The 24034-nt window shown below is 36.4% G+C and overlaps 1 protein-coding gene across 5 annotated transcripts in view; it reads right to left on the reverse strand.

Annotated features, from left to right (window-relative positions):
• The window catches only part of LOC121317052 (1-phosphatidylinositol 4,5-bisphosphate phosphodiesterase beta-4-like), a 129605-nt gene that overhangs the window by 83525 nt on the left and 22046 nt on the right, over nt 1–24034 (reverse strand). The window contains exon 1 of one of the 5 annotated variants that reach the window (XM_041252620.1): nt 5253–5321. The exons of the other annotated variants lie outside the window; for them this stretch is intronic. The gene's annotated coding sequence lies outside the window, so the exon portion shown is untranslated. Of the gene's footprint in view, nt 1–5252; nt 5322–24034 lie in introns of those variants that run through there. 5 annotated transcript variants of the gene reach the window in all.

Consider the following 24034-nt stretch of genomic DNA (forward strand, 5'->3'; position numbering starts at 1 on the left):
ATAAAATGTACCGATAATTCTTATTTTAACTGTATGGTGCTTGCTTGTAAATTACAGTACCGAGTGCAGCAACAGCCCCGGGTCCAAACCGTCAGTCCAGTGTAGTTACTATTTACATACTCGTTATATGACCTTCATTGTACGATTAAATACTGATTTAAATAAATAAATAAATAAATAAATAATACCGCGACGACTGATGTTGGCTCGACAGCTGTTTGCAACGTCGGTCGTTTCGTTGATTGATTTTTTATTTATTTATTTATTTAAAATAAGGAACCAAGATTTCAATTAACATTTGCAATTGAAACAAAACAAACTTTACGTGAACATGCACGTTTTTTTTTTGGGGGGGGGGGGTGGGGGGGGGGGGGGGGGGGGGGGGGGTTGTATTGTGTTCTTCTTACTAATCCTATATCGGTCTATAGCCTACGTCGTACGGGTTGCAGCATGCCACAACATGTACATGTAATTCTACTGTTAATACAATCTCATTCATTATTATTATTATTATTATTATTATTATTATTATTATTATTATATTATTATTATTATTATTTTGTATTATTAGTGCTAGTAGTGACAAATAATGTAATAATAAAGCAAATCAAAGAATAAAACAATACTAAGTCTGGAATTTTGATGTTGAAAAAGTGTATGAACCCTGATATACTGTACCTGTATTGAGTACAGTGTACTTTGTACAAATCACAATCCATAGGTCAATTATGGCAGAAAATGATTTATTGTCATAAAGCTGGAGAACGATACGAGAAGATTTCCAAGCATTTGAGTATCCCAATTTCAACTATTGTTTCTATTATCAAGAAGTACAATACTAATGGAGGACTCCAGTGGAGTTATTCTTTTTATTTGGGTTGATGTGTACAACAACTTTTTGACAGCGCATTTTGTGTTTATTGTTCTGTGGCACTTGAACTGTCTCCTTGTTCCTCATCTTTTATATATATATATATATATATATATATATATATATATATATATATATATATATATATATATATATATGTGTGTGTGTATATATATATATATATATATATATATATATATATATATATATATATATATATATATATATATATACACATTTTTTGTTTACTTTGTTTGCTGTAACATTTTCAAGATTAAACGGCATTTGGGAATTGAAAGCTGACTGATTTCCCGCATCTGAGGGAGGATTCACAGAAAATCCTGATTTCCTGACATTGAGGGAGGAGTTTCTGAGTGTGAGGCTGTGGATGCAGGAAACATCTTTTTGTAGGAAAGGATCCTACTGCAGGTTTTGCAAGAGAAGCTGACCAATAATTTTGGAGGCTGTTTTCACACAGATCACCGGTAACCAACTGTGGCAAAGGATGGTTTTAGAGGCATGGGTAGTGACATCAGCGTCCAGGAAGCAGCACAAAACAGACTCACGGTATGGGGCTGAAACAGGGCTTTGAATCTCACAATCTTGGTAACATTTGCTCTCTCTCTCATTCTACCTTTGTTCTGGGTACTTTTATATTCTGTGGCTGGAGCCTTAATTATTCATTAATCAAACAATGACCTTATTAAGGCTCGAGCCACATTCCCACAAGGTTTATAGGGATGGGGCTTTAACCCCACCCACGCCAACTAAACATTATAAATAATACTGGCAGACGATTTTTGTCCGCCCGCATATCAACAGCATTATTATTATTATTATTATTATGTATTATTATTATTATTATTATTATTATTATTATTATTATTATGCACTGGCGACCTGTAAAGTTCAGAATTATGTTCAAAACTCTCCTGCTCACCTACAATGCCCTGTATTCAGTGTACTATGTATTATGTACTTTCTACTGTATATCATGTATTATGCATTTCTCTATTTGAAGTATTATGGATTTTCTTGTATTTACTGCATCTTGTAAAGCACTTTGTGATGGTGTTCCACTATGAAAGGCGCTATATAAAATAATTGATAATAATAATACATAAATATGCACAAGGGGTGGGCAACCTGCCCCACCAACATAATTTCCCTGGACTGTAAACCAGCATTTAATAATATGTGGACAGCAGTACTGCAGATTGAGTGGTTTGTGTAAGGTACTGAAAGTCCAACTGGCTCTGAAATGCGAGGCATCATGTTTCCGAGTTAATTCACAAAAACAGGTTCATGGGAATGCCAAACTGATTTATAGTGTGGATTTTTTTTTTTTGTTCAAGGGAGTGAAGGTATATTGATTTGAGATCTGAAGGACACTTTTGGAAATATTTTTTAAAACTGTTAATAGGGCAAATAGAAATCACCAGGCTGGGCAAACATGTAAACACTAGTACATCCACGTTTAACATCATTAACATTTGCTCAAAACGACAGGGTCACAAACTCCAGACCATTTTCATCTGTATTGATAACAAAAGACTTCTGTGTCAAGTTGAGCAGTCCTTCCCTTCTGCGGCGAGCAAAACAGAATAGTACAGTACATCGCATATCCGACCCCCTGTGAACTGGGGTATACGTGAAAAAGTCAGATTTGCGAACATCTATAGAAAAAGCATTTACACATCTGTGGCAGAGCAAAGCTCTGCCCTTTAAATTGGCAGGGATGGGGTTAACTTCCCCTGCCTGCCTGGGTTTATTATGTTCAGGTGGCTGGGGTTGATTAGGTTGATTAACGATCAATCAGCGCCCAGCCACCTGATATAAAAGGAGGCCTCAGCTTCTCATTTGGGAGAGGGAGCTGAGGAAGCAGGTTGGGGTTTTTTTTGGGTTGTTTAAAAAGTTTGAATCCAGTGAAGGCATTGCCCAGCCTGGAAATTGTTATTTTTGTAAGTTTTGCTTTTTGTCTTTCTTTGTGTTTAAATTGCTTTGTTTTTGCCCTTGTGCACGTTTATTTTGTGTTTATTTATAATAAAATAGTTATTTTTTTGAACTGCAGTCTGTCTCTGGGCCTCTTTCCACTCGCCAGCCTGCCACAACATCCATAAATAGGTTAGTGAAAAAAAAAAACAACACACAAACTGCTTTAAACATGGGTAACTTTTTTGCTTTAAAAGCAAACGTAAACAAGATTAGGCTACAAATACAGTGTTGCTATGCGGTTTGCTATAAGCCATCTCCACACAAAGCTTAAAAAAAAAAAAGAAAAAAAAGAAAAAAATGGTGAATGTACAGTAACCAGCAACTAATGGCTTCTTTCTTAACTCTAGAAGTCTCTGCCTCCCTGGATCTCCTTTCTTAATATCTCTGTGTGACCTGAAGTCTCGCCCACATAGGGTTCTTTTTCCTTCCAAATCATGACCCAACACACAGAATTTGAAAGAATAAGCGATGATGTGCACTTTAATTATACAAAATAAAGAAAAACAAAACAAACACCTAGCTCCTTCGGAACACTGACTAAACATTCGTCAGGAATATAATCTAATAAAACCAGACAGCTAAGCTTTTTACCGGCATTTTTATTTTTTAAAAAGTTGAACATTTTTAATGGTTGAAAACACCATCAACCAGGCCCTCCACACAGCAGCAGCCCTGAAGGGACTGGCTGTCAAAACAACATGAGAATGCTACGCATGGCTAATTTGCATATCGATCTGAGCAAGTCATTTAACCTCCTTGTGAGCCATCCTGTGGATGAGATGTTAAATCAATGTCCTATTGTAAGTGACTCTGCACACTCTACACACAGTTCACAGCCTACCTCTGTAAAGCGCTTTGTGATGGTGGTCCACTAAGAAAGACACCATATGAAAATAAAGATATTATTATTATTATTTCCCCTTCATTTGCATGACGTCAGATGAAAAGAGTGTCTTCTCGAGTAAAATAAACTGAGACCATGGAAACCCGAAATGTATAGGGTCATTTTTTCTTTGGTCAAGCACAGTGTCTTGAGAAAAATTACAACACACATGGAAACTCCCCCACTGTTAGTGGAAGACTGTAAATATGATATCTCACAACAATGCTGTACATTTGTTTTCTGAACTGTTGTAATAGAAGTAGGGCTTCTGTTATTCTATTTTTATTAATTTCATTTTTGGTACTTATTTTTACACCCCAAAATCCCCCCCAAAAGTTTTATTTATTTTTATTTATTTATTTTTTATCGCTTTTTATATACTTAAATTGTTTTTTTTCAGTTACTTTCCAAAATGCTTGGGCCTTTCTTTCTGTCACAATATGTATAGTAACTCGACAGTACTTGCACACTTAAGTTGTACCTTCTTTCCTTTGCTGTCTTCCACAGTGAAATCCTTATGGTAATAGGTGTTCATCGGCTATACATCGATTTCATTTTTCTGTTGTATCGTTTTTTATTGGTTAAAACCAAAAATCAGAAGCCCTAAATATAATTAAGTAATGTTTATAAACATTATGACATGTAAGTGTCTTCAGGTGCTGTACTTACTATTTCGATAACAAGAGTCTGTTGAAAATATCGGTTTCATAAAAAGCAAACGTATTATTCAGAACAATAACTTAACTGCTCAGCTAAGCTGTTCCTTGAATGTTTTATTCCTTTGAGAAACTGCTGTAAAAACAAAAAGAAATCTGTCTAATTGGTTTATTTTTATAACATGACAAACACTAGAATTGTATATTCTGGAATCTGCAGCCATTACTTTGCATTATATCCTAACAGCATGTGCACTGTGTCTTGTGAAAGATGGCAGGCATGCCCTGTACCCAATTAACTGATTTCCCTGAATCAATAGGAATCGAGTTTGAACCTCTTAGTAATTATTTTAAATTGTCAGATTAGCAGTTTTATTCCTCATTTGAGGAAGGGAGTAACAGAAGCTGCAGCTATTTTTTGAGCTATACTGTACATCTATTTAATGGCCTTTTCTAACCAATACCTGCCGTACATACAGAGCACATACACGCAATAAAAAAAGAAATATTTCAATAAAACCCTAATGTTTCTACAATGCTATTCCTAAGCAGTTGTACGATTAGTAAGAAAATCAACTGAAATCTATTTATGTTCCAAATTTAGAAAAAAAAACAAAAAAACAGATGTGGTTTAAATAAAGCTAACAGTGAAACCTCTATTGATGCAAATGTGTTGTATGTAAACCGAATAAGTAGGTTTTAGGAACATTAAAATACTGTAGTTCTGAGATTCTGTGCATGTAGAATTCAGTGCACAAAATTGAATACACAGGACATAATGCAGTACAGGCTATTAACATTTTGTGTTTCTATATTTTTTAAAAAATTTAACTTTAATGTATCTTACCTTACAGCTCTTGGCTATCCAAATGAATGTGGTCTAATCAGACAGATGATGCATGGACCTCTTTCTTCTGTGTGAGGAGAACAACAATCAACAGGAAACTCACATACACTAAAATGTAATCTCTAGGGAAGAAATGACTCTTTCAAAGACCAACACCAGTTTAAATAAGTATTAAAGCAATGTCTATATCCAATTATAAAAAAGCAGGATACAATTTAAGTTTAAATACAACCAACAGAACTGTTTTAAGTTAACAGTTATTAACTAAACAACTAATGTATTAGTTTATTTACTTATTCACCTTAATTTATATACTATTCTGAAACTAACCAAAAACATTCCAAAGTAAAGAAACTGACAATATCTTTAACACATACAGTACAGTACTTAAAAACAACTTGTACAAAATACATGGACAGAATTTCATTTCCTGGCTTTTGAGTCGTGATATTTCTTATGCACCTGGTCCTTTTAATCATCAGTATATTCTGTTTTGTGACCTAAATTTAGAATTAATCAGTTTTTTACAGATATGCGAAACTGCTTACTTTTAAGTAGGTGTAGCCAGTGGTGTACAAACAGTACTACATTATTTGCTATTAAGGGACAAGAGTAAGTTGTTGAAAGTATGGTCTACAAGGAATAAATTGAACACGAGCAAACCTTTCTGTTTCTGCATATTTCAAGTGGTGTCGCTCTGTGATTTATACTTGTACACACAGCAGCAATGTAGAATTTCAAGTACAAACCTCCTTCATGTTCTCAAGTATTTTATTTCATGACCACTCACGTAAGAGCAAGATTAATATCCAGTGTTTGTTTTAGCAGAGGTATTTGAAGAGAATTTTGTTTGTCTGTTTCATCTCTCATCTATTTTGTTTATCTGTTTCAGTATCTGTTCAAGATTTAGAACAGCATTACCATAGTACAGTTCCATTTGTAAATAACATTTGTGATCTCATTCTTGGTATCTGGTCACATTTCCCTGTAACCACTAAGAGAATTTTTAGAAGTATGTAATACATTCCTCATGTAATATCCAGGACGTAGAAACGGCAAACCTTCATTCCGGATTTATTTCCTGGTGTATACATTTCAATCATTACAATTGTAAAACTTCACCTGAATGGGCAGGCAGTATCAGCAAAACAGGATTAAAAATTAATCCCTTGGGTGCCACTGCACCTAATACATTGAGGGGTAGGTTTACTAAGATGGGCCAGTCGCAGCTCAAATACGAGTAGTGGGCACTTGAAAGGGAGCGGCACTGCTTTTCACAAGCCCAAAACAAGCGCAACCCATGTTAGAATTGGTGTTTATGCAAATTACAACCCGCGACTTTTAAAAAAAAAGCCAGATTTCACTTATTATAAGTGGACTTGGCAACTATGAAGGTTACCTCTGCTGCCAGTTTCAATTGGACAGCAGCAATCTGAGGAGGCTCGTGCTGTCAGAGATTCTCTCCTTTCTTTTAAGTTGTGCTGGATTTACTGTTGTGTTAAATATTAATGATGTCAACAAACAAAACACAATCAATACGTTCATCTGCAATTTTATTTGGTCAGTTCTGAGGGCATCAAGAACTTGTTGGATGTTTTTTGTGCTGTTTTGGGCGATCGAGCTAGCTGATGACATCCAGTTCACCAACTATATTTACTAACGTGGAGGGCAGATATGCATTGTCTTTGGACATAGCTGGGATAATTAAAAAGGACAGGAATTCATTCAGTTACATTTAAGCAGCTCACTTGCTCTTCGTGTGAGCGTAGTTGTTGCAGCAAGTTATTCTCAAACAGCTTCTTTAATACTATAACAAGGGCATAACGCAGTTCATGGTAAGTGGTTTTATACAGAACTGTAAACCCACAAGAGAGATACAACATGACAGTCCAGATATAGCAAAAAACAATAATAAAAAAAGCCACCTGCATTATCATTAAGGTGATCTACACCACTGCTAATGATAAAATCACCCTTCAGCCATTACTTTCAACTGACCTGCTACTTTGTAATATTTATAGTTAAGGATAAACACGCTCATTAATATTTACATGTGAAATGTGGGTTTCCATGCAAAACTGGGTGTGGATTTCCCTGTGTGTTTTGTCATTTACTGTACACAAGTAAATGAGATTTACTGTATCCTTCTCTTTGGCCGTTTTTTTCGGACACAAACCTGCTTTACACGAGTAATTCTCCCAAATGTGTATGTCTATAATGTCTATAAGCCAAATTTAAACTGTCAGCTTTTTAAATTAATCAGTGGTGCAGTGCTGAAAGATGCTCAGAATGTGTTGGAGGGGTTAGCGGCACATGTGTGCAGTTTAACACTTTGGGAAACCAGAAATGTCATAGAAATGTGTTTTTAATACTTGTAAGTACATCCTGCTTTTGGGAAATAAATAGGTATTTGGCTGTTAGCCTCAAAAAATGCATTGAGCACAACTCATGATGTATGAGAAAAGGCAGACTGGGAAATGCCAGCAACAAATTGATGCAATTGTAAGTGTCGCAATTGTCTGCAACTCATCTCATTATAATATCTGAGAACCCTGATTTGGACTATCTCCACCCCCTATTTGCGAATTTATGCAGGAACGCCCCAAATTACACATTCATCTATGCTTGCACCGCAAACAGAAACTGCAGCCGCAAAGCATTGCCAAAAAAGTCGCAAACAGTATTGCTAAAAGGGAATCCAGCCACTAATCACATACATAATCAAGCTGTTCCTATAAATAGCCCTTTCGTCTACGCCTCCTTGTCGTTTCTTTGTTTGGTCCTCCTCCCCTGACTCCAGATTGCAGGGGGAAGGAGGACCACTTGCACAGTGCCACTTGTCTTGCCCACTGGCATTAGTTGTCATCAATCAATATACTGTATATTACATCATAGTTTGGCCAGCGTATAGGGGTGGATAGCGAGCGCCAATGGACAAGGCCATGGGACAAATCAAATTACATTTCATTATGGGAATGGTCATCTGTCACATCAAATCTTGTGGATGTCTCCTTTCTGAAAATTGCAGTCTTCCACCAGTAGAAGCACAGCATAACTCACATGCAACAGAACATGTTAGAGAGACCATAAAGCAATAAGCCAAAACATGCTGTGTTATTTTCGTACATTACAAAATCTATGGGTTTTTTTTGTGTGTGGCAGATTTACTGCATACATTTGAAGTACATTTAAACTGTACATTTTGCATGTTACCCCTGAGAATCACTCAAACATGTTTTGGACGAATACATGAGAAATCAATTTACATAAGCTCTTTGGAAATTGAGAAGATTAGCAGGTCTTTCTTTGAATTGTTAACAAGAGCCAGGTCTCTGAATTGTTAACAAGGAAGGAACAGGGTGTAAACTCACCTTGTTCACCAGTTTCTTAAACCAACTTGTGTTCTCTACTCTGGATCCTTTCACAGGCAGGATGGCTGAACCCACAGTGGTACATGCCATTTTGCTGAATCATTGATAACGGTATGGGACTTTCTGACTGTACCCAAATTAGACTATGGAACAAAAAAAGTGTTTTGCTCAGCACAGCCTATTAGTGCTTTTGGCAGATATATCTTTGAAAATAAAATAAAGCACACTATAGTTGTACTTTCTTTGACATGGGTCTGGCCACTGACCACTTCTGTGCCCTATGAACATATAATAAAGCCTCAAGCAAGTGCCTGTCTCTCTGGCAATAGCAGTCAACAGGCCAGACTTACAAATCATGGTAGATTCCATAAATCAACAGGTTCCGGACAGAGGGTATCACATAACTGCATTTAATAGGGATTTGGTTGAAACCCCAAAATTATTCCGATACAGAATGCCAATATGTAAAGGTTTTACTGTGTATTTGGTTACTGTATCTTTAAATAATAATAATAAAAAAATGCAATAAAAACTACAAAACACAACATATACACTGCTGTGCAAAAGTCATAAATGTGTTGCATTGTAGGGGTCTATTTAAATCGCGGCAAATTTCAGGGTCCAGGGTCAGTCGGAAGCCGGCCATCCAGGAAGGAGACGGAGTCACAATACCAGAAGTCATCGCCCTAGTACGGTAAGCGATGTGTCAGTCATGCATTGGAGGAGACGTGATTGAACTAACTATTGGAGGGGGCGTGACTAAGGGTATTTTAGGGGATGTGACGATGCAATCTGTTCTTTTAGTTATGGTTCAGAAAAGACCTGTAAAGGACAAACTAAAGAAAAGTAACCGTGAGTGTTTTTGTGCTGTTTGTTATTGTACTAATAGTGTTTGTTTTATAATTATTAGAAGGCTAACACCGGGAGCTGTCACTGTGAAGCCAGCATTAAAACCCAAAGTACCAAACACCACACCAGTCACGTTAATTGTGTATTTACCACCAGCACGGGAGAACTGTGAGAAGGTTGCAGCTCCTAGCTTGTATTATTGTATTATTATTTCAGGACTGTAACCCTTATTATTGAGCTGTGCAAATACACATTGCTGTGTAGTTGCTAGCATTATTATTTGACAGTGCCAAACCGTAATAACAGTGAAAAGAACTGTTTGGACCGTGAACACCTGCGCATTACTAACCACTTTGCCACAATACCATGCTAAAATGATACACACACACACGAATGAAGTATATTTACAATATCTAATTAATATCTAGTTATCAATTCTTTTTTTTCCAATTAGAACATTTACAGCATAGTAATGCCAAGATATCTAAAGGCCCATCTGTTTAATTTGATTGATAGTCAAGTGCCTCGTTGTGATCTGCACTGGTATTTGTGAAATTCAGATCAAGCTCAGATCCCAGTCAACAATCTCCCTCCCAAACTGTGAGGGCACGGTATAACAGGAAGAGTTTGCTCTGGACTGGATGGTTTGGCAGTTCATTCTAGGGTCAGTCGGAAGTCGGACATCCAGAAATGGGGTTGAGTCACAATACCAGAAGTCATCGCCTTAATGCGGTAAGCGATGTGTCAGTCATGGATTGGAGGATACGTGATTGCACTCGCTACCAAAGGGGGCGTGACTGAGGGTATATCAGGGGATGTGGTGAAACAATCTATTCCTTTGTCAATAATTACTGAAAGACCTGTAGAGGACTTACAGTTTTTGTGTTTTTTTTTTTTTTGTCTCTCTATTAAACTGTCACATTTGTCATTTATAGAAGGCTGAACTCTGGGAGCTGTAGCTAAACAGCCAGCAATTAAACCCGGACTACACTCACCATTGTGCACGTATAAACTTATAAATCACCACTTTCACTAAGAGCACTCAATATGGACTTGTGACCATGTTGTGTTTGTGTGTGTCTTCTTTAGTGTCTTATTATTTTGGGACTAAACACACTGGTTTAACTGAGCGATACACATTGGTGTGTATAGCCAGTTATTACTATTTAAGAGTTACGAGCATGCAACCTAGCTAAATAAAAGAGCTGTTTTTCACCGTGAACTGTCTTGTATCTGCTATTAGTTTAGAACTACATCACCACTACACCATTAAATACAATGTAGTAATAAACTACACAACTCCATGTCATAACAAGCGTTAAGTAAAAAGCAGCACTACACAGCTGGACCATGATTTACTACAGTGTGGGCTGCAGTTTTTAAAATAATCTGTTTTGAAAGTTTCTTTTTCCCACATGAAATTTTCATATTATTAAATGCAAATGAGACAGTTTTACAGGGTCCAGAATCAACATTTACGGATGGATACAACAGAACATTTTTACTCTGACCGAAAATGTTGTATTTCCCAGGGCAGCACTAACAGTACAGATTTTGTCCAATATGCTAGTCCAAATACAAGTTAAAACACAGCCTTTAACATAGCAACACTTTTCCATTTCACCAGACAGTCAGTATAACTGGTTCTATAGTTTCTTCAACCGTAAAACCAAAGCACAACCAGCTTGAGGGGCAAAGCCCTCACAATGTGCACTAATATATAGGAAAAGAAGGGTGTGTGTGTGTATTTCACGGCTTGGGCATTTCTCTTCAACTTTATGTTGAAGAGAAATGCCCAAGCTTTAAAATGACACCCTACATGAGGTGACAACAGACTATCTTTGTGATTTCTCCTTTAGAATGTGAGCTAATATTCAATACGTAACTGTGCGAATAAGTAACTAACTTCAGCCTTGAATCCGGAATAAGTAACTAACTTTAGCCCTCGAATCAGGAATAATTAACAAACTTCAGCCAGGTCCTCGGAGCCCCCATCCAGAACTCATCTGTTGAGTGCCAGTTTTGGATTCCATGTAAAAAGTTAGCTGTGATTGGCTGAACATGTCAGCAGACAGCAAGAGCAAGCCCCTATTTCCTCGATGGAAGTAGGCAAGGTTGAGGGGAACGATTGACACTTCGTGCTTGTACAGTTCAAATAAAACATATTTAAGTAAACTGTGGAGCAAAAGTACTTAGCTCAAATAAAGATCTTGCGCATCCCAGCGTAAATTGAATTTAAATTTACGGGAAGCTGTTTTTTTTGGATACAGCTCAAACAAAGAACTTCCGCACCTAGGGTAAAGTGAATTTCAATTTAAGGGAGCTGTTTTGTTAATAGATGAGTTTTTTGTTAATAGATGAGTTTGCATTATATTATTTACTTTTTGTTTCTTTCACCTCTCATACTCTTCTGCTACAGACATCAACAATACAACAACAAATTAAACCCACCAGTTTCAACAGAAATTCAGGATCGCTGCAAGCCCACGAATCAGATATATATATATATATATATATATATATATATATATATATATATATATATATATATATATATATTTTAGAGAGAGAGTCTGCGTTGCTTTTTTTTTTTTTTTTTTTTACTCGTAATTTTGGTAAATTTCGGCCTACCAATTTTTCTTGTTAGAACAATCATACGTGAAAACAATACTACTGTTTTTTTGGTTTTTTATTTAATGTTCTCTTCATAATGAACAGTTTACTTCCTAAACAAAGGATTTTCACGCAACGACGTCGATGTATAAAATTTATTAAAAAAAATTTTTTAAATATATTTATTATTATTATTATTATTATTATTATTTATTATTTATATTATTATTATTATTATATTAAGCATTAATAATTAGCCAGTGAAATCATGTATTTGCTGTTCCATTGCGTACCAGTGACAGCTGGACAGTTAGCTAAATAGGAATGTCAGATTTGTCAGAAATCGTTCACTTTCAGCATTGGCCTTAGTCCTCAAGAAATATTGCAATGTTTGAGACATTTAAATTGAGTTGTGCTTAGTATGAGAACTTTACGAAAGGTCTTAAAATCAAATAACTTGTACCGTCAGAAATGTATGTATTTATTTATTTATTTTTAATATTTATGACATGTCATAACATGTATGCACCCAGATTCAGGTTTGAGCTCATTTTCATTTTTAAATATTAAAGTCAGATATACTTGAAGTAGTGCTGTTCTTGTTGGCATAAATTGGTAATCATGGGAAAATACATGGTTATAGATTGATGTGTCTCAAATGCATCCAACAGGGTTTTGTATAAACCCAAGACATGATTAGATCCCTGCTTCAAATAATCGCCTTTCTCTAATTGCTGCATGGATTACACTTGTTTTTTGGGGGATTTTTTTTGTTTTGAGGATGCCTTTTTGTGTGACAGCACTTTTTGTCATAATGATAAAATGTAGGATTTTCAAACCCTGGCGCCCTCTACTTCAATGCATTGATGATCCTTATACAACCAATTTAAAAAAAGTATCAGAAGCATGTGAAGTGTTTGGCTTCTCTAAAGCTGATGTGCAAATGGAACAGATTAATCTGCTACATGACTCATCATTAAAGGCAATGGGAAATAACAAAACAAGTTTTGCATTTTGGTCTCTGATTCCTGACCAGAAATACCAAACAATAAAGGATGCTGCTTTGGAGGTCTTTTCATTATTTGGATCCACATATCGCTGTGAAAGTGCTTTTTCCTCACTGAAGCAAGTGAAATCCGTGCATTGCAGTACTTTGACAGATTCAAGCCTACAGCAGTTATTATGAAAGTGATACATTGCTGCAATTCACAAATATTTTGGAGAAAAAAGAAAACAGCTATCCCATTAGACAGGGAAGTGTTTGTACATAGTACATCAAGAGGCTGTGTGGTCCAGTGGTTAAAGAAAAGGGCTTGTAATCAAACACTCCCCTGTTCAAATCCCAGCTCAACGACTGACTCATTATGTGACCCTGAGCAAATCACTTAACCTCTGTCTTTGAGGCAAGTCTCTGTAAGTCACCTTGGATAAAGAGGTCTGCTAAATAAACAAATAATAATAATAGTTAGTTGAATGTACTCTGCATTTGTAAAGGATTTGCTTTTGTCAAATTGGAGGAATATGTTGGGGTATGTCTGGCCCTTGAGGATTTTCTTTTTTTCTTTTGGAAAAGTCGGCCCTCACAAAAATGTTCTTGAGTACCCCTGATCTAGGGAATCATGACTGATAAATAATTAACATTAAAACTCAAAGTACCATACTTCACTTTCCCTGTACCAACCTCATACACATTCATGTATGACTGGGTTTTGGTTGCTTAGTAACCTATGTATCACAATGTCTGTAGCATTTCAACAAGAAGCTTTTAACACAAATGTTGTTTCCAGCGGAGTAGGAAGAGGTTTGATTTTTCTTCCTGGGGATGCTGATCGACATCTGACAGAACATGAGACAGCTCACATCAATAGTAATGGAAAGTGTCAGATGTTAGGGCTTCTGACCTGGCAGTTCAGTATGTGGCACAAACAAGGCCAAATCTGATGTTGTGTATCAGACTCCGCTAATGATATTTGTACAGCACTTATTTAAATCGAACCAAATGAACTGTAAAAGGAAACAATCATTGAGTTGCATTGGCAAAATAAAATTAAAAAATACAAATAAAAAAAATGTAGGCAGAGGAGTTTGGCCTTGTAACAGGGTGCAAGCCCTTGTATAGTGCTGTTCTTCCAGTTGGCAGGGATAGGGTTAACACTATCCCTGCCAAATACATGTGCAGACTGTAGCTGGAACTTAATTGATTAATTAACAATCAATTAAGCCCAGCCACAGGTGTATATAAGGAACAGTCTCTGCACCTGTGGGAGACAAACCGAGGGGAAGGCACAGACCACAACAAGCAGGCCACAACAAGCAGACCACAACAATGCTGCCCTCCCTCAGGCCTATAACTATTTATATCTATCATCAAATTTTGCACAATTAATTTGTACAAACTTTGTAGTTGACACGCAGAACTACACTAATGCAGCTGAAATAACTTCCAGAAGTTATAAAGTTAAATTGAGGGCTTTTTGACTGGTATCATTATAAGATTCTCATAGATATAAATAGTTATAGGCCTGTCTGATTCCCAGAATAAGCATATTAAAAAATATAGTAGTTAAAAAGCATGCATACTATTAATGGATCTACTTTACATATGGCATGGCAAAAATGTTAAACAACACAGATAATACATATTTTCACTCTATTATAATCTACAATAGATTAAACAGGAAATTGGGATCCATGGGGGACTTGATAGAAAGCTCTAGTTTCCTAAGGCACCAATGTCTTAATAAAATTATACTGAGGTCAACTTTACAGGTTGTTAAAGCAGAGTTCAGTTTTTTGTTTTACTTATACAAACATTTCATAAACCAGAAAATACTTCTCTGAAAGACATCAATTTGCAAGGCTAAGGGAGTGCTATGATCTTATCTCAATGCAGTCAGGATTCAAGGAAATGCATGCACATGGATTAGGCAGTGGATAGCATGTAGAAAACAGAAAGTACAGATTAGAGGAGAAACCTCAAAATGGAGCGAGGTAACCAGTGGATTGCCACAGGGATCAGTATTATATCCTCTTCTATTCCTAATCTACATTAATGACTTAGATTCTGGTATAGTAAGCAAACGTGTTAAATTTGCAGATGACACAAAAATAGGAGGATTGGCAAACGGATGCAGCAGCAAAGGTCATCCAAAATGATCTAAACAGCATTCAGAACTAGGCAGACACATGGCAAATTACATTTAATAGGGAAAAATGTAAGGTTCTGAATGCAAGCAATAACAATGTGCATTATAAATACCATATGGGAGATACTGACATTGAAGAAGGAATCTATGAAAAAGATCTAGGAGTTTATGTAGTCAATGTGGGCAAGTATAAAAAGGCCAACAAGATGCTCAGATATATTGTGAAAAGTGATGAATTTAAATCAGGGAAAGTAATGTTAAAACTTTACAATGCATTAGTAAGACCCCAAAAGGCATGTCATATGCAGACAGGCTAAAATAATTGAATCTATGAATCTATTCAGTCTTGAACAAAGAAGACTACGCAGTGATCTGATTCAAGCATTCAAAATCCTAAAAGGTCGACCCAAGGGACTTTTTCGACCTGAAAAAAGAAACAAGGACCAGGGGTCACAAATGGAGTTTAGATAAAGGAGCATTCAACAGAAAATAGGAGGCACTTTTTACACAGAGAATTGTGACAGTGGAACCAACTCACCAGTAACATTGTTAAGGCTGACACCCTGTGATCCATCAAGAAGCTGCTTGTAAGATTCTGGGATCAATAAGCTACTAACAACCAAACGAGCAAGACGGGCTGAATGGCCTCCTCTCATTTCTAAACTTGTTTATGTTCTTATATGCCTGGACTACCTGTTTGAAGTGTGTCTCAGAGGCCCTTACTTTTGTGCAGTAGTTTCAACAAATAAGAATTACACTAAACATAAATGGCCATTCAGTCCAAAAGCTTACAGAACCATTTCAAGTGAAAAAAGCCTTCCACCTATAGAAAGATTGGGGAATGGGGTCTACGAGCCTGTGGTAATTGCAACAGCTGCAGCATGATTTTCTGTAAGTTTTTCCAGCCTCCCTGTTACTGTTTTATGGGTCGGCACAGTATTGGGATAATCTTATCAAATCTTTAAAAACTGCTGCATTCCCAATTCACACACACTGTCCTCACTCCGTGTTCAGCCAAATCTATAGCAAATGTTGTTATCGATGTTTGCTTTTTATTGCCATCAGCTCCATCCACAGTAATTCTGCACATTATTGTGAAACATTCAACTTGTGTTTTTGTGGTAAAGCAATTTTCTATCCATCCATCCATCATCATTAACCGCTTAATCCTTTTACAGGGTCACGGTGAGCCGGAGCCTAACCCAGCAGACACAGGGCGCAAGGCGGGACTACACCCTGGACGGGACGCCAGTCCAATGCAGGGTAGCACACACACACACACACACACACACACACACACACACACACACACACTCACAGGGCAATTTAGAATGATCAATCAACCTGAACAGCATGTCTTTGGAATGTGGGAGGAAACCGGAGTACCTGGAGAAAACCCACGCAGAGAACATGCAGACTCCATACAGACAGACCCTTAGGCCAGAATCGAACCCAGGACCCTGGGGCTGTGAGGCAGCAGCGCTAACCACCACGCCCACGTAAAGCAATTTTGTTTGACATAATTATTTACATAACATGGTTTTCTTCTCCGGTTCTTGAAATACTTCCAAATGTGTCTTCCTTTGTTTAAATATAGAATATAAACTCAGAAAAAAACACCTGTCCTTAACCTTATAACCCTGCCGTGGAATTTATATCATACCACGCCTACTAAAGGCATGAACCCATCTCAGTATCAATCTTTCTGGTGCAACAGTTAGAAAAGTTACTTGGAGGCAACTGCCAAACCCCTTGCTTTTTTTAATATTAATATTAATGTGGCACTAGACTAGTCGGATACACGACGGACTACTGATAATAAATTACTAAAATTAATGCCGAAAAATATATGCATTTGGTGACATATGTCACATGACCATCTAGCACATTTATATACAGTTTATACGTTTAAAAGTTTAAAAGTCCCATCCCTACCACCAAATACTCTGTAGAGTGTTTGTGGAAATAACTATACAGAGTAGTGTCCAGTTCATTCCAAATATATTTATTTATTTCCCTTTTAGTTACATCAGTATAAGTTTAATTGCAGGGTTGAATCCATGTAAAAGAAAAATGAAAAGAAAGCACATATTATTGCTGTCTTTATTTTAACTTGCACCACTTCTCTGTTAGCTTCAGTAAAGAATATAAATGAAACACTCACTGGATCCTGACCCAGGAAGACATGGTGTCCGAACGTCTGTTGACAGAGTTGGGATTTAGCCAATGGCTATCTTTTAGCAGCCATTTTAATTCTAACACAACTTTGCTTCTTCTCTGTACCAGTGCAAGCTAGAAATATTGTAGAACTGACTGTACTTCCTGTCTTGGTAAAAACTCTATGGTATCTATAATCAAAATACTTCACAATAGTGCATTTCTCACAATACTATTCATATAGCTCCTGCATTAACTGAAAAACATTACTTTCATTATTAAATTATTAAATTATAGTAAACATAATACTGCTGCACATTTACTCCTACAGTTGAAAGCTAGAAAATTAAATCAATTAAAAGTTTAAGAAAGAAGGAATGTCATACAATTATATTTAGGCTCTGAAAACTTTTTTTTTTTTTTTTATATTGTTATACAGATCAAGTCCTTTGTATTCAGCCTCTCTTAAAACAGGCACATAAAATAGAGGTTACTATAAAATGGGAGAAAAACATAACACATCATATCGTGGGGGAAATTTGCTTTTAAAAAAAAGGCAAATGAAGATCAACCGGAAATACTTACAGTAATGGATGTTTGTGGTTTAACTGTGGATTGCATTTTACATACAATTGAGAATACCTATTGTTTTTTCCTGTACAACGCAAAATTTATTTTGCATGTAGCAGCTATAATTTGATTTGATAAACAAATTGGTAACTTTATTCCTTCCATGTAAAAGTAATTTAGGCAAGTTGCATCAAATTGCCAGTAAACATGTGCTGTACATGGTCAGATAAGAGACTCCAATAAATCATAAATTAGGTATGCAGGGTGTAACATTCCCCTTCTCTCTCACAACACATGTATTGTAGCATATTCTGAAATTAATTAAACTGCACGCTGTTTATGCTCACTTTTAATTGCTTCTCTGTTATTATTATGATCAAACCGATTGACTCATGCCAGGTCCTTTGTTTTAATTTTTGTTAACGAAATGTGTTTGGTAACTAAATAGGAAAACACACTTACAAACAACTTTATTCTAATGGTTAAAACCTATGAAAGAGAAACATTTCAAAATATCCCAAATAAGTGGCTGTCCCAATTAAACGAGAGGCTTTTGAGAGGACATTAGTCACACTTCTATTCATAATTTATGCCATGATCGAGAGAAGTATTTTATACTGTTTTTTTTTTTTTATTATTATTTTGAAATGAAAAGAAAAATAATGAAATCACATCACATTATGAATAAATGTTAAATGCATCCTTTGAAATATGAGTCAATTGGGTTTTTTTTTTTTTTTTTTTTTTTATTCCTAAACAAAACTGTTTAGGAACTGTTTAACACTGTTTCTTCAGCATGGGGCCAGAAATTCAAGCTTCCTGACTTAATACTGCTGTTTTCAAACTGCTGCAGGATTTCACCTCTACCTTTTCATAAGGTAGAGACACCTGCGATGTTAACATGCCAAATTTCTTTGCTACAGTAGCCTGAGAAACCACAGGAGACCAGCTCTTCAAGAGTTCAACCTTCTGAACCTGAGGCAAATCTACTTGTTTTTGCTTCTCAGCCAAATTGACAGCAGCTATCAACTAGTACAGTACATGAACCTAACACTTTCTAACAAATATATACTGAACATGTGTCTTCTTTTCTAGTGCCTCCTTGTGCTCTATTTTCATAAGGGATTTGTACACTTTTAATGTTTTGTACATGTTGTGAACTAATCTGGATTATAAAATGGGTATTTTAAAACTCTAGCCTAACTGGTCCAAACAGCAGACATATTGGAATCTATTGCAATAAACATGACTAATGAGATGTATGTAAATGCTGACCTTTTGGGAAACCAAAGTGTACATGAGATATTGAGTCTGAATCGGACACCAATCATTAATTAATGAAAAAAAGCAAAGTAAGCATTCAAATCAATTCAAAACTCGCCATTCTGATCGCTAGCCTCTGCTCCTTCTCCCTGAACTATGGGGTTTCCCTATCCCATTCTGAAAATAAATAGTTTTAAAAATATATCTTAAAAGAGACTTTGGTGGTTAAATGGATGTTTTGTTGAAACTGCCTCCAGTCTATGTATGTTCTTCTCCTCTGGTTGGTATCATCTCCTGCCCTGCCTGCTGTCACCGGTTCCACCCCCTGCACAGCTGTGTGATCTGATGCAGAACATTTAGAAATCCATGTCGACAATTCCTCCCGTACCTTTCTCTCCACACATATGTGTCCAGGTACGATGGTATCATCTCTTGTGCTGTGCTCTGCATTGTTTTAAATTGTTTCTTAACACAGTCCAGTAGTTCTCAACATTGTCCAGCCATAAACTGCAAAGTCAATTTGATGACCGGGTATCCATAATGCAAATAACGTCTTTCTTGCCACTGTTAAGTGGTAGCACAGATCTGGTAAGGATACCTCCTTACCCAGCATAACAAAGGACGATAAAAAAAAAAAAAACAGCACTTCACCTGATACAGTCGCAGGTCTTGTGAGGAAGGTTCTGCGCGATTGAAAGGCAGACTCATTTGTGCTGTGTCGTGATGAAAATGGCCAGTAATATTTTATTATAAGAAGTATAATTAATCAAAGAAAAACTGTACTTTCAATGGCAGTGTTCAATTCAGCATCTATAATTTTTTTTCTTATTTTTTTAGTTAATATATTTTTGGTTTTATTAAAAAAAAAAGTTAACTGGACTATTTTTTCGAAGCTAAGGTTTAGGTGGAAGAATATTTAATACAATTTTTTTTTTTTGTTAATTAAAAAACGTTTTAACTTTTTTTTTTTTTTTCAAAAAGTTAACCCATTTTATAAGCGCAATAAGGAAGTTCAAGGTGTGTGATATACTCTAATATCACCACGCCTTGGGCGGTTGAAGACACTCAGTTTCGTGATATCAGAGTACATTACATACCCTGTCATGCCTTATTGCTTACTTAGCCAATACAATCTAACTGAATCAAATTGAAATGAGTGAAAAGGCCATGGAGAAATAGCTGTTAACTATGATCAGCAACTTCCGACAAAAGGATTGACAGCAACGCATACACATTTTACTAATTTTAGTTTGTTTATTATTTCTGTATAATTTCTAGATGGATCAATGCTGATGTTCACATTATTATAGTGCAATACTGCAGAGTGTTGTAAGAAACACATTGAAAGTAAAAATGCAGGACTGGTTAACGTACAAGAGCGCGCTGACAATTTTTCTTCCCTAGGTGCTACCATTAAAAAAAAAAATACTTCAAGTTTACATATAGAAAAATTCTAAGAGAAAATGTATGTCCTGCAAAGTATTACATAAGGTTTATTGGAGTTATTTTGTTGACTCTGTCCTTTAATTGTTTTTTCTCACTGTGATTTGTTTTTGCCAAACCTGCTCCTAGTTGTCACTTTTTACCTGATCAGATTATTATCAGCTCATTGAATGGCGCATTACCAACTATTCTGAGGTGTATCTCGGGGAGTGCTTGGCAAGTCTATTTGTTCACCAACAGATCAGAACAAGGAACTAAACCAAAAACAACAGGTGCATCCAGTAGATTATCATCTGTAAAGTCAAATGAATTTAATGCCGGCATGCTACTGGTAAATTCTATATCCTTCTTAAAAGTTAATTTACGTCTCCAGCAATGTCTTATTTTCTTCAGGAAAATGTATTTATTAAAAAAAAAAAAAAAAAATGTTGTCTGCCAGGTCTATCATCTGCCTGTGGGGGGAGTTCAAAGTGTAAAATTAAACAATTTTGTGACACATTAGTTTCTTATCCCACTAAACAGAAATAAAACAGGCAATACTGAAAACATGAGAGTGGCCACCATCACTGTGCAGCTGTTCAGGAGAATGTTGAGGGGTGCTGAGAAGGTCACTGCATCCAATCTAAAATGGAACTTATCCAAGGAGTTGCAAAAGAAAAGATGGAAAAAAGAAAGAACTCCAAATAGTTTTAGTATGGCACATCTGCTAATGTAATGAAAACCTGAATGTTTCCCTTTGATCTTGGTAAATGGAAACACTATTTTAAATTAGTTTTATTAATGTGTACATTTAAAAACATCTAAAACAACTGACAACTGGTGAGTGAAATACTATTCCCCATAGAGAACCCTCTTTAGAAACACCCAAGAAAGGTTTTCTGCCTGAATAGCAGACCTTATTTGGTTAATCAAAACAGTGTTAAAATAAAGTGTGAGTACATCTTGTTTTGGGAATTTCTAAAATATATGAAGAGGAGTCAATATGTTAAAAAGTTTTACATATGGATCTCCCCAGAAGCTCAACTGGTAGTGTGGTTTGAATTAGACAAGTCGGAAATCTTGGCTGGGAAACCACAGGGATCGTTGCATTGATCTTTGTGGAAGTGTGGTGGAAGGGATGGGGGGAGGGTAATAATGTGCCTCTTCAATTTTTAGCCCTCGTCTCCAGGGATCAGTAATTTGGTAAACATCAATTGCTGAGATGCTCAAAATGATGGTTTTATTATACAATGGCAAGAAAAATTCCTGAGCTCTGATTGGTCAGATTTGCACAAGACCTGTGATGTTATCCCTATATAACATCATGGATCTTGTACCGGCAACCTACGGCTTCGTGCCCAACCAACTGAGGTGTGATGTTATCCCAGCAACACACATCCTGCCATGCATTATTCCTTTATTTAAATAGTGCCTGGCAAACAACAGTGAGTCATTCACATTTTGTTAGCAACATATATTTTAGGAAGCAAGAAGCTCCTTAAAATTGTTCAAAGTCAAATTATGTCTGATTGATTTGACATCTAATGTATCCTTTATGCCTCTGGCAATATGTGTGTATTGATTGTTTGTACTACATTACAATTTAAATGATGCATGGAGTGAATTGTTAGGTGGAGGAATGACATACGTATTTGTACAAATCAATTGTTTGCATTAGTTTTTTGTTCAATTTGGGCTGCAATTCAGACCTTCAGGTCTCAACCTGCAGCATATGAAGTAATCAGGTACCTATTAATCAACTGAAACAGACATGCAAATAAGCCGATACAGAGTTTGGCACATATACTGTACTGCAGGAGCATCAATAAAATAGAAGAGCAAGGAGTCTTGCAGCATGCTTTAAAAACATGTTTATCACCCCGTGTGAATGGGAGAGAATGAATCTGAGCTGCATATCTACCTCCCGATCAAGAAGGGGCGCCAAGTAAGGTTGGTGGTACACCTTCACAGGAATAGGTCAACTCGATGGTAAAATTGAACTGGAAGTCAGCCATCTTGGAAAAAGGCTGTAGCTCTAAGACTGATAAACAACTCTGTTGTGATCAGCTGTGTTGTGTAGAGTGTGGTACCGCACTGATCACAGGGAGGAGTTTGGCAGTACAAAGGAGACACAGCTACGTGAGTACGGCCCCTTACGCTGAAACACTAATGTGCCGGAGCACTGTGCTTTTGTTTTGTTATTGTTTTGCAGATGAATAGCAGCTTGGGAGCTGCAGCCACGGACCCAGGACATACACCCTGGAGCACCACTGCCTCTGCACGGCACAGCACCACGGCAAGGATTTATTGCACCTGGAGCACTTTTCCGTGCACTTCCAGAATTAATGTATTGGGATTATTATTTGTTCAATCTCTCTGTTTGGGACACAAAACCTGCAATTTTAACCCCCAAACCATTGCTGATACAAGGGGTGATTATTAAAAATGTATTGTTTTATTGGAAATATACCCTCCTGATTGGACATTCACTTATTCCCATACCACTCACATCCTGATACCCAGTCAAAGCTTTATTAGTTGGATGCTATTAATCATAATTAGGCTGGTTACTGTAAACCCACAAGAAACAGAATTCTGTTCATGGGTACAACTAAGAGGTTTGTAAATAAGGTCAGTCATTTTAAATTTGCTGACCCATCAGTTTCTCGTGAATATGGCCCTTATTGAAAAACCTTATGCCTAGTGTCGATTTTTTCAATTTTTTGTTGTAAGGCTTAAAATTCTAAAGAGATCGCCTTAAACAAAAATATTTCAGGATTTAAGGTATGAACAGTATTCACTATTTTGTGTCAAACTGGGTGAACCAAGGACACCTACCGTGCATGAAACATATTTTTTGATTATAGTATGAACAATATTGTGAGTATCACAGACAACCGGCTATGGCAAACACTATTGAAAAAGCTTCTCCTCGAATGGTTTATTCACACAGAGCGGTGCTTCACTGCTCTACAAAAGCTCTCTAAAGCCTATAAAGCTTTGATGTATCAATTCATGTTAAGATACCAATCACTGAATAATACAGTGAATTACATTATTTCATGAATGAGCGTATTGTAATTGTTAATATTCCTTGGAGAAAAAAAACAAAAGGATTGTATGTAACAAGCAAACAAGGAAATTTGCTTTAAGGGTAGGTAAGCCTACTTCAAAAGTTTTTTTAGCAGTTTCAGTGCGTTAACCTTCATATTTGCTACATGCAAATAAAAAAAGACAATTATTTGCACAGGCTAATAAAACAAAATACAGAATGCACATTCAAGTTTCACACAGAATTCAACCTAATACTCTACACATGTGTGGACAATGCACAGGTAACTAATTTTTTCATAATCTAAATGTGTCCCTTTAATCACCAACTGGAAAACAT

The sequence above is a fragment of the Polyodon spathula genome, chromosome 6 (assembly GCF_017654505.1).
Source record: "Polyodon spathula isolate WHYD16114869_AA chromosome 6, ASM1765450v1, whole genome shotgun sequence".
Taxonomy (NCBI): Eukaryota; Metazoa; Chordata; class Actinopteri; order Acipenseriformes; family Polyodontidae; genus Polyodon; species Polyodon spathula.